Source organism: Chinchilla lanigera, unplaced genomic scaffold, assembly GCF_000276665.1.
Source record: "Chinchilla lanigera isolate Chin_1 unplaced genomic scaffold, ChiLan1.0 scaffold00010, whole genome shotgun sequence".
Taxonomy (NCBI): Eukaryota; Metazoa; Chordata; class Mammalia; order Rodentia; family Chinchillidae; genus Chinchilla; species Chinchilla lanigera.
In genome coordinates this window covers 5,075,512-5,084,856 of record NW_004955411.1, presented here as the reverse complement: position 1 = coordinate 5,084,856, position 9,345 = coordinate 5,075,512, and the positions used below count along the sequence as shown (strand labels likewise).

General features: G+C 46.4%; 1 long non-coding RNA gene across 1 annotated transcript in view; it reads left to right on the top strand.

The window, feature by feature from the left end:
* Positions 1-6,247, top strand: part of LOC102025333 — a 17,087-nt gene extending 10,840 nt beyond the window's left edge. Inside the window, exon 3 of the long non-coding RNA XR_259919.2 lies at positions 5,283-6,247. This is a non-coding gene — a long non-coding RNA (uncharacterized LOC102025333). The remainder of the gene's footprint in view (positions 1-5,282) is intronic.
* The last annotated feature ends 3,098 nt before the right edge of the window (positions 6,248-9,345 follow it).

Here is a 9,345-nt window from a genome sequence, read left to right as displayed (position 1 = left end):
GCCAGGCTTCTGTCTCCTGAAAACAAAGCCCTTGCCACAACCTGTCCCTGACCTCTCCTTCACCCTGTTCACTGAGATGTGTAGAGCTGGCTACACTGAAACAAATGTTCCTGGCAGTAAAAGTGCGAGCCTTGCAAACATCAAAACTATCTGTGCACTGCTAATTGGAGGCCACTGTGCCTGGCACGGTTACAAAGTTTCTTTTCCCTATGAACTTTGCCCTAACCCCCACCACCTCCCTGACTGATACCAATAAAGCCATGAGCTTTTGAAGATAAGGCCTTCTGTTCCAGGCAGAGCACTGGGTCATCCAGAAAGGGAAGGCAAATTTTTAAGTAAAAGCCTGCCAAGAATGCCCAAAAAAACCCGGCAGATGTGTCCAGACAAACCTGATAGTGGGACACTTCTTCCTTTGTGTAACCCATATTTGTTTAACTGATGGCCTTGCAATGTAACTTTGAATATAACAGGACATTTTTTCCTTTGTGTAACCCATGCTTATTTAACTGATGGTCTTGTAAAGTAACTTGAGATGTTTAAACTCCCTTAGCAAGCTATGATGTCACCCCACCCTCCAATCACAAGGTGCCAAATCTGCCTTTGTACCTCCCTGCTTATTTTCCCCCATAAAAGCCCTGAAATCCCACCAGGCAGGGCTCTAACTCTTTGGGAGAGATCCCAGTCAAGCCAACTGGTGTAATAAACTTCCTCCTAAAGGACACCTTCTTGGTGTCCCTATTTGGTCTATTTTCTGTAACAATCCCAAAGCTCCTCTACTAGGAGAACTTTCCTCTTTGTCTTTCTTTTGCTGTATTTCCTCATGGATTAGACCGACACCCTCAGCAGGGCTTTCAGTATGGTCCCTTGTGACACCATGGGAATTTCAGGCTGGAATATTTCATCTTGCTTCCTTCCTCCCCACCTCTGTCCTTCCTTCCTCACCACCCCCCCTGTCCTGCTTCCCTGCTCTCCCTGTCCCATCTCTGGCTGTTTAACCCAGAGCCTCTTGCATTCTGGGCCCTACCACTGAGCTACTCTGCCCTGCACTTTCCCTGCATCTGTGAGCATATTTGTCCTTTAGTAACACTCTCTTTTCCTTATCTAATAGCTTGTTTTACTGACTTCCTACCATTACCTCGGACCTAATGTTCTCCCTGCCTGTATGGCACACAATGACTTGGCTGGCACTTGGAGATATGAAATCATTTATGCTGCCAGCCCTTCATGCTGGCTCTAGCCTGGTGGTGTAGCGCAGTGGTAGAGCTTGTCCTGCATGCATGAGGTTCCAACTGCAGCGCTAGAAAAATAACAGGTATAAAGTAAAAATGAGACATATATAGCACCCCCCACCACCTTGAAGATTTGCTCTACTTTGCTTTATTATTTATTTGATGATGCCTAAGACACAAATTGACATAAGTTGCCACATTGGCTCATGATAGTGTGACAGTGTCCCTGTGTCCTTGGGTGACCAGTCACGGTTGCAGGTTGCCCCTCCCTTTCCTTGGTTTTAAAGGTGACTTGTATTTTTGGTTACTGCGGCTCAGGGAAGTGGCCTGTTTTCTAATCTCGGAGAGGAAACGGAGAAGGTAACCTTCATTCAGATCTCACACTCGCCCTCTTATGTCATTTACATTTAACCAACCTCCCTCCCTCCCTCCTTTCCTTCCTTCCTTCCTTCCTTCCTGCCTGCCTTCCTCTTCCTCTTCCTCTTCCTCTTCTTTCTTTCTTTCTTTCTTTCTTTCTTTCTTTCTTTCTTTCTTTCTTTCTCTCTTTCTTTCTTTTTCTCCTTCCTCCCTTCCTTCCTTGAAAACTGTGTGTTCCTCTTGTCATTATTTTGGTGCTATAATTTTAGATTTCTTTCCTAAGGCTAAGTGTCATTTATGGCTCCTTAGGATCTAAATATCCAGTTTGCTTTGGACCCTGTTTCACTGCTTCTGATTTACTTGATATTGCCAGTGTTGTACTGTATTGCCATAGTTTTCCTTACTAATAGGTTTTGCGTGTGCTAATTCACGGGCTACCTTGATGACATTAGCAGTACTGTGGTCCATTCAGGGAGAACTGGGTGCTAAGCCAGTTACATTGCGTCCTTCCCTCTCAAATTAGCAGAGGTGATCAGACCTTGGGACAGAGGCGAAGGACTATATTAGCCGTGCTCTCAGCACATCACTGAAAAAAGTCTAACTAAAGAGACCTGCATACTAGCAAAAAAGTCTTTCCACTATAAGTGATCCAAAGCTAAGCACAAAACAAAAGCAACCAAAGAAACGTGCAAACAAAATCAATGCAAACATGAGGAAACAAAGCAGCAGAACTCCCAGCTCCCCCAGCCACCCACGGTCATGAAGAGGGAGGAAAGTAATGCCACTGAGTTGAGTTATTCTAAAAGCTAATGGAAAAGATTAAAAAATAGATCAATACGGAGTTTGGGTGGCTCACAGAAGACAGAACTACACAGACGAAGCATGTGGGGAGTGAAATGATCTGGGAGCTTGGAGAAGACACTAAGGAAAAGCTAGCTGAGCTAAACTAAACCCAAACATAAATGACCAGGTTAGCAAAAACTACAGTCTGTGGCAAGGTTCCAAACAGAAATCCAGAAGATTGAAAATTATACTGAAAGTATGGTCTGCAGAAGTGCCCAATGCGGGGACAGAATATCGGAATTAGAAGATCCCAGCGCCTTCCAAGATCAGTTACTGGGTTGTACCTTAGCAACAAAACAGGAAAATGGGATCCAACAACACTAGATGATGGAAAGAAAACAAATCTCGGATTACTTGGAGTGAAAGATTAGCAAACAGAACAAAGACATAAAAAACTGTTCTACAGAAATAATAGCAAAAGTATACATAGGAAAAGAGTTAAACATGTAGATAAGTGAGGTCTTCTCCAACTAGCTGAGGTCAAAGAGCCTCTTCATGTCACATCATAGTCAAAAATCCTAGAAGTTCAACATAGAGACAGAATTTTTTTTAAAAAGTTGTTAGAGAAAAGCAGTGAGTCACTTATAAAAGTAAACCCCTTAGAATTACAGTAGACTTCTCAACACACACCAAGAAGACCAGGAAAATTTGAAGTGTTTCAAGTCCTGACAGATAACAACTTCCCACTCAGACTAAAACGTCTCACAAAACTTTCTCTCAAAATTGATAGAAATATAAGATATTTCTATGACAAAGAGCATCTCAAGTAATTCATGACCACCAAATCAGCACTATAAAAAATTCTCAATGCCATCTTAGAAAGATTAAAGCCAACAATGCCAAAAAAACTAATAGAATGAATACATCAGGCAGGATGAGAAGTTAAACAGAAAGGGGTAGGGTGGAGTGGAAATCAGCAACAGGAAAATAATTCAATGATAGATATAAGTCAATATCTTCCAGTAATAACTCTCTATATCAATGGTCTGAATTCTTCAAAACAGAGGAAATCCAAATACATAGCCCAGTGATACACTTCAAGATCATAGAGAAACAAGAGTAATTCAAATCCAATTCAATCAAAAGACACAGAAGGCAGAGTGGACCAAAAAACAAAGCCAACAATTTGCAGTATACAAGAATCACATTTAATCCAAAAAGAAATGCACAAATTAAAAATCAAAGGATAGAAAGCAATATTCCATGCAACTGGAACCCAGAAAAAGTAGGAGCAGCGCTTGTAGTTTCAGACAATGTGGATTCATAGCCAAAACTGATTGGAAGAGACAAAGAAGGTCGCTGCATAGTGGTTAAAGGAACAACTCAACAGGAAAAGACAATAATTATGAACACATATGCAGCAAACACAAGTGCATCCAGCTTCATATAACATCTACTAGTGGACTTTTAAAAAATCAGTTAAACAACAACACAACTGTAATGGACAGCCTCAACATCCCACTGTCACAAATGGATTAACTAGACAAAAAATCAACAAAGAAATACCAGTGTTGAATCCAGCCTCGAACAAATGGACTTAATATACATCTACAGAATACTCCACCCAACAACAACAGAACACACATTCTTCTCATCACCGTATAGGACACTTTCTCCAAAATAAACACACACCAGTCCCTAAACATGCTTAAGCAGATGCAAAAGAATTGAAATTATCCCATGCATATCATCAGATCACAGTGAAAGGAAATTAGAAATGAATAACAAAGGAAACCAGAGAAATTTATCCTCTTGAATAAGCAATGAGTCTCTGAAGAAATCAAGGAAGAAGTTAAACACTTCTTAGAATCAAGTGACAATCCCAGAACAACATACCAGGATCTGTGCGACACAAGGCAGGCAGTCCTAAGTGGGAAGTTTATAGCTGCGCATGTACACATCTGGAAAACAGAGGAAATCCAAATGAATAACCCAGTGATGCACCTCAAGAGCACAGAAGAACCAGAGCAGTCCAAACCCAAAGCTAGTACACAGTAGGAAATAGTAAAGATCTGATCAGAGATTAATGCAATCGTGACTAAAAAACACAAAGAATCACTGAATTGAAGAGCTGGTTCTTTGAAAGAATAAACAAAAGAGACAAATCCCTAGCTGATCTCACTGCCAAAGGAAAGAAATGAGCCAAATCAGTGCAATCAGAAATGAAAACAACAAAATCACAACAAACTTCCAAAATTCAAAGAAAGTATTAGTAACTGCTTCGAGAGCCTGTATTCTCATACAATGGAGAATTCAGGAGAACTGGATAGATTCCTAGATGCATAGGAACTACCTAAGCTGAGCCAAGAAGAAATAAAAGCCCTAACAATCCGATATCAGGCCATGAGATTCAAGAAATAATAATAAATGCTACCAACTAAGAGAAGCCCAGGTTTCAGGGGATCCCCTCCTAAATTCCGTGAGACCTTTAGGGGAGATCTAAGGCCAATGCTCCTTAAACTCTTCAACGACTTTGAAAAGGGAGGGAGGACTCCTTAGTCATTTGTGGAAGCTAGTAGTATCCTGATTCAAACCTAGATGAGGAACCACCCCAAAAATGGGAAATACAGGCTAAGCTGTTCCTTGAACACAGGTGCAAAAACCCTCAAGAAGGCTATGCTGCATGCATCCCTGAAGCCAAGAGGTCAGAGGGGCCGGCAGGTGAGATTTGCACAGCTTCATGGCTACAGGGGCCAGCCCTGCCGTGTATGCTGAGAACCATACGTGATGTTCTCACTGCATCAAGGAATTAAGACAAAGCCCCAAAAGATATTTAGTATTTCTGTCCATAGGAAAACCTTTTCTAGGCAGAACTTGTTGGTTTCACTAGTGTTTGTTTTCGTCTCTGTCCAGCAGGGGACACTCTAAGCTTGCGAATAATCCATGGTGCGGGCTCCGTTCCTGCGTTCCTGCCTGTTCAGAGCCTACGGGCCCAGACCCACAGCCAGGATGGCCATCGCGGCCCAGGACGCTGCGTGTCCCTGGGCAGGGCTGCACCGCACGAGGGGCTTCTGAGTATAAAGTAAAACGCAGAAAGAGAAAACTCAGTGGCTGCTTCTTGTAATTCACAGTTCTCTTGACAACCCTAAGGCCACAAGAAGTACACACTGGAGATGTGAAAACACACCTTGACCCCAGAATGCATTCCATCCGGATCACAGGTTAACTTTTAACAATAAAACCCTAAAATACTAGAAGAACAAGCAAAGCACACGTTCATAATGTTGAAATGCAGAAGGCGTGATCCAAATCCCAAAAGAAATGAAGGGGGGAAATAGGCAACACTTCCTACATGAAGATAAAACGGTTCTGGTGAAGGAGTAAGTAGAGTCAAACATAAACACCAAACGGGCAGAAAGTGTTTCTAACGCAGATGCCAAGAGGTTCCTGATTCGAACACACAGACAAATCATTAGAGAAGGAAGAGGGAGAACTGTTGCCCCAAAGAAAAGCACCAAGGGCCATTAAGCTTCATGAAGCGTGCTAAGCCGTACACACTTCGAGATTTCTCTCACAAGGGAGTTGTGCAGTTTTCACTCCTCCCTCGGTAAGGATGAAGTCCCGTCCCGCGCTGGAGGACGTGAGCCAGCCGATGGGGGTAAAGGTGGGTGGGCCCTGTGTCTGCAGGCCGGCTGGTAGCGCTTTGACCCAGGCCCAGCAACTCATCCCCTGTGCACTAAGCTGTTCCTTGCAGAATTAGTTTCAAATAACAGCAAAAATGGACAACTCCGAAGGTGAGCAGGCCTTTCCTTCTCCGTGCACCTGGAGCCCCGGACATGGACTCCGCGCTAAATCTGATAAGCTAGTGCCCTGCCCTGGAAATTTAGGGCAGGAGGAGATGCTTGCCCTCCGGCTGAGTGACTGGTCGGGGCTGGACCTCTGTTCCAGGACGAGAGCCTTGGAGTTGTCAGCCACAGGGAGGCTACGAGCTAAACAGCGCCGAAGCCGAGATCTCGCCGTTGTTTTGTGGGCTGTCTCTCCTATTTGTGGCTCTCCTGGCAAAGCCTTCTGACTCCGAGCGGAGGAGCTTGCGGGTTTCTCAGCAGCATCCCTGAAATAAAGTGTGCTGAGGCCAGAGTCACCCCTTCCTCACAGCTGCAGAAGCCAGGGGAAGTGGTGAGGGGCTTTGCCTTTCTTCTCTCTTCCGGGGTCACTCTGTGAGGCTGGGGCCCAGCTCCCTGAGGCCAGTTCTGGAGAGGACACACCACTGTTCATCCGCTCACCCCGGCTCCCCCACGGCGCTGCTGTCTGCCCATCTGCCACTGACTCTGCAAGCTGTGTGTTTTCAAGTGAACTCCTGCATCTGCTGAAGACGTGCAGGCGAGGGACTCTCAGAGTCCAGGGGAACCGACCTTTGTTTTCTGGGCGAGTAATGTGGTGCTCAAGAAGGCTCAGCGAGGCTGAGGTGTAAACCCTGGCCCTGAAGGTACCTCTGCAGGCTTGCTGGTGCGGCCCAGGGTATGGGGTGGGGGACAGCTGTGCACCCCTAGGAGAGCTGCATGCCTGAGTCTGCTGGTTGAGTTCGATTTACTCTTCAATTTTTTTTTTTTTTAGACAGAGTTTTACTATGTAGCCCAGGCTGGCCTTGAACTTACAACCATCCTCCTGCCTCAGCCTCCTGAGTGCTGGAATTATTGATGTGTGTCCTCATGCCTGGCTTTACTCTTCAATTTCTACATCTCTTTCCTTGTCAAAAAAAAAAAAAAATCACTGTTATGATTATTAGACTTTTAGTACAATATGCTGTATTTTGAATCTGTTGTTACCGTTTGCTTTTTTGATACATGTTGCTCTGTAGTCAGGGCTGGCCTTGAACTCCCAGCGGTCCTACCTCAGCCTCCCAAGTGTTGGGATTGCAGGCTTGTGTCACCACACCCAGCTATTTTGAATCTTTAGAAGAATTTTAAATTTATTTGTACACAGGCACCAGGGACAGATTCCCCAAGCAGCAGCTTTCAGCCCCCTAGTGAACCGAGCTGAGCTGTGACCTACTGTGGACCTGGTAAAGAATGGGAAAAGTATAAGGATCAGGTTTGGACGGTTAGTCTTTACCAAAGTACAGTTCTTCAGAGCAGTGCCTTTGATTTTGTTAAGTTTCTGTCTGGTCTCCGAGGCACAAAGTGTCCGTCTTGTAAAAAAAAAAAGATTGGTACAACCCAGCGAGATTAAAATAAGCACCCCGTTTCCAGCTCAGTACCACTTCACAAATGGACCTCGTTCTGAGGATGATGGTCCTAACCTCGGGTAGGAAGATGCAGAGGAAGTGACAGGCGTGACTGAGACACAAGACCCGGGCCCGGGAGCCGGCTAAGATGCCTGAGTGAGAGAGTTCGGATGCGACCAGGCTGGGGTCTTGTTGAAGTTCTTTGTGTCCTAGAGAAATAAAGCGGGACACCCAGTGCTTTATTTGAAAAAGACAAGATACAGTCCACAGAGCGGAGTGGGTCCAGGAGAAGCACTCAGGGCCCCAGCTGGGCTTGGTTTTAGAGCCCTAACCCTTAGGGGTTGGGGTGGGATTGCGAGTTTGGTCGGAGGCACGACTCCTGCCAAAGGGCAGCTTCACCCAAGCTCTTTGTTAGGCAGTGGACTTTTCCACCTTTTAAGGCCGGGGTACTGAATTGGCTTCCATGGCCCCCGGAGGGGGCTGCACGGTCAGTGACACGGAAATTGGGGTTGGAGTCACTGAGGGATTCAGAAGACCTTGGGGCACATGCCTGGGGACTTAGGGTATGTGAGTTAAGTTACCTGGTTACTTTTTCCCATTCATTTTGTCTAGACCTGGGCATCTTAGTCCTGGGCTCATGTTTAACTCAGAAGGCGGATCCAGGCCCAGAAAGGTGGTCCAAGGGGCCCCTCCCCTCTCTGTCCAACCCTATGCTTAGCTGTCTCCTGCCTCACTAACAGGGAACTCTTGCACACACACACAGATCTTAAGCTCCATGACCGAGCGAGTTGTACATGAGCTGTGTGCATGTGCACAATTATGACACCCGACTGAGACAGCTGTGATAAGGAAACACACGCACATGCGGGCAGGTGCCGGGACAACCCGCGGCGTAACGGTGTCGTCACCAGGCTCTGACCCACCCTACCTCTTCTCTGCAAGTACAGATGAGCCTCATGTTTGCAGGTTCTACATCCACAAATTTATCTCCTCCTGAGCCTCTTTTGTCACCCCAGCACCAGCAGTCACTGTGCATCGGGTCACTGAAGAGACGCGTTGTGCAGAGCAGCAGACTGGTCAGCCAGGGCTCGTGTGCCTGTGCCCGGCTGCCTGTGCCCGGCTCGCACCTTGGACAGCGTTCTCTCCACGCCTGCCGAGGGCCTCGTTCCCACAAGTCATGCTTGCTGCTGGTTATTCTTCCCATGCCATTTAAAATGCCCCTGAAGCGCTGCCTGGAGCACCCATGCACAGCCGGCTATGGTGCGCCTGTGGAGAAGACCGTGTGTTGGTGAAGTCTTGAGTTTAGTGCAGTCAGTCATGAATTTAGTGGTAATGAATCAACAAAATGTGTTCATACGATGTCTTCGAGCAGAAATCCACCTAAGAAATGTTCCCTACTGACCTACTGAGGACGCACAAGCAGAGGTGCACGGAAGCTAACCCTGCACTGCCTCAGAAGCAATGCGCTGACTTCCAGAGCTCCGCGTGTGGCCGTGGTACAGAGCAGGGCTCCCTCCTCTGACAAGGCCGGGCTTTACTTGACCTCTCCTAGTTTCATCTCCCCCCATCTGGGGGAGCTCAGGTTGCTGGAAGGGTCTGACAAGACCACGCCCAGCAAGTCTGGGGCAGCACTGTGGGGCCGGGGATTCTGATGCTGCGGCTCAAGCCTGTGCTCTGTGGGTTAGGGGAAGCAGCCCCCTGCCTCAGCTGCACTTCAGCCTCCAGCTCTGGCAACATGGGAGGAAAAAGTCG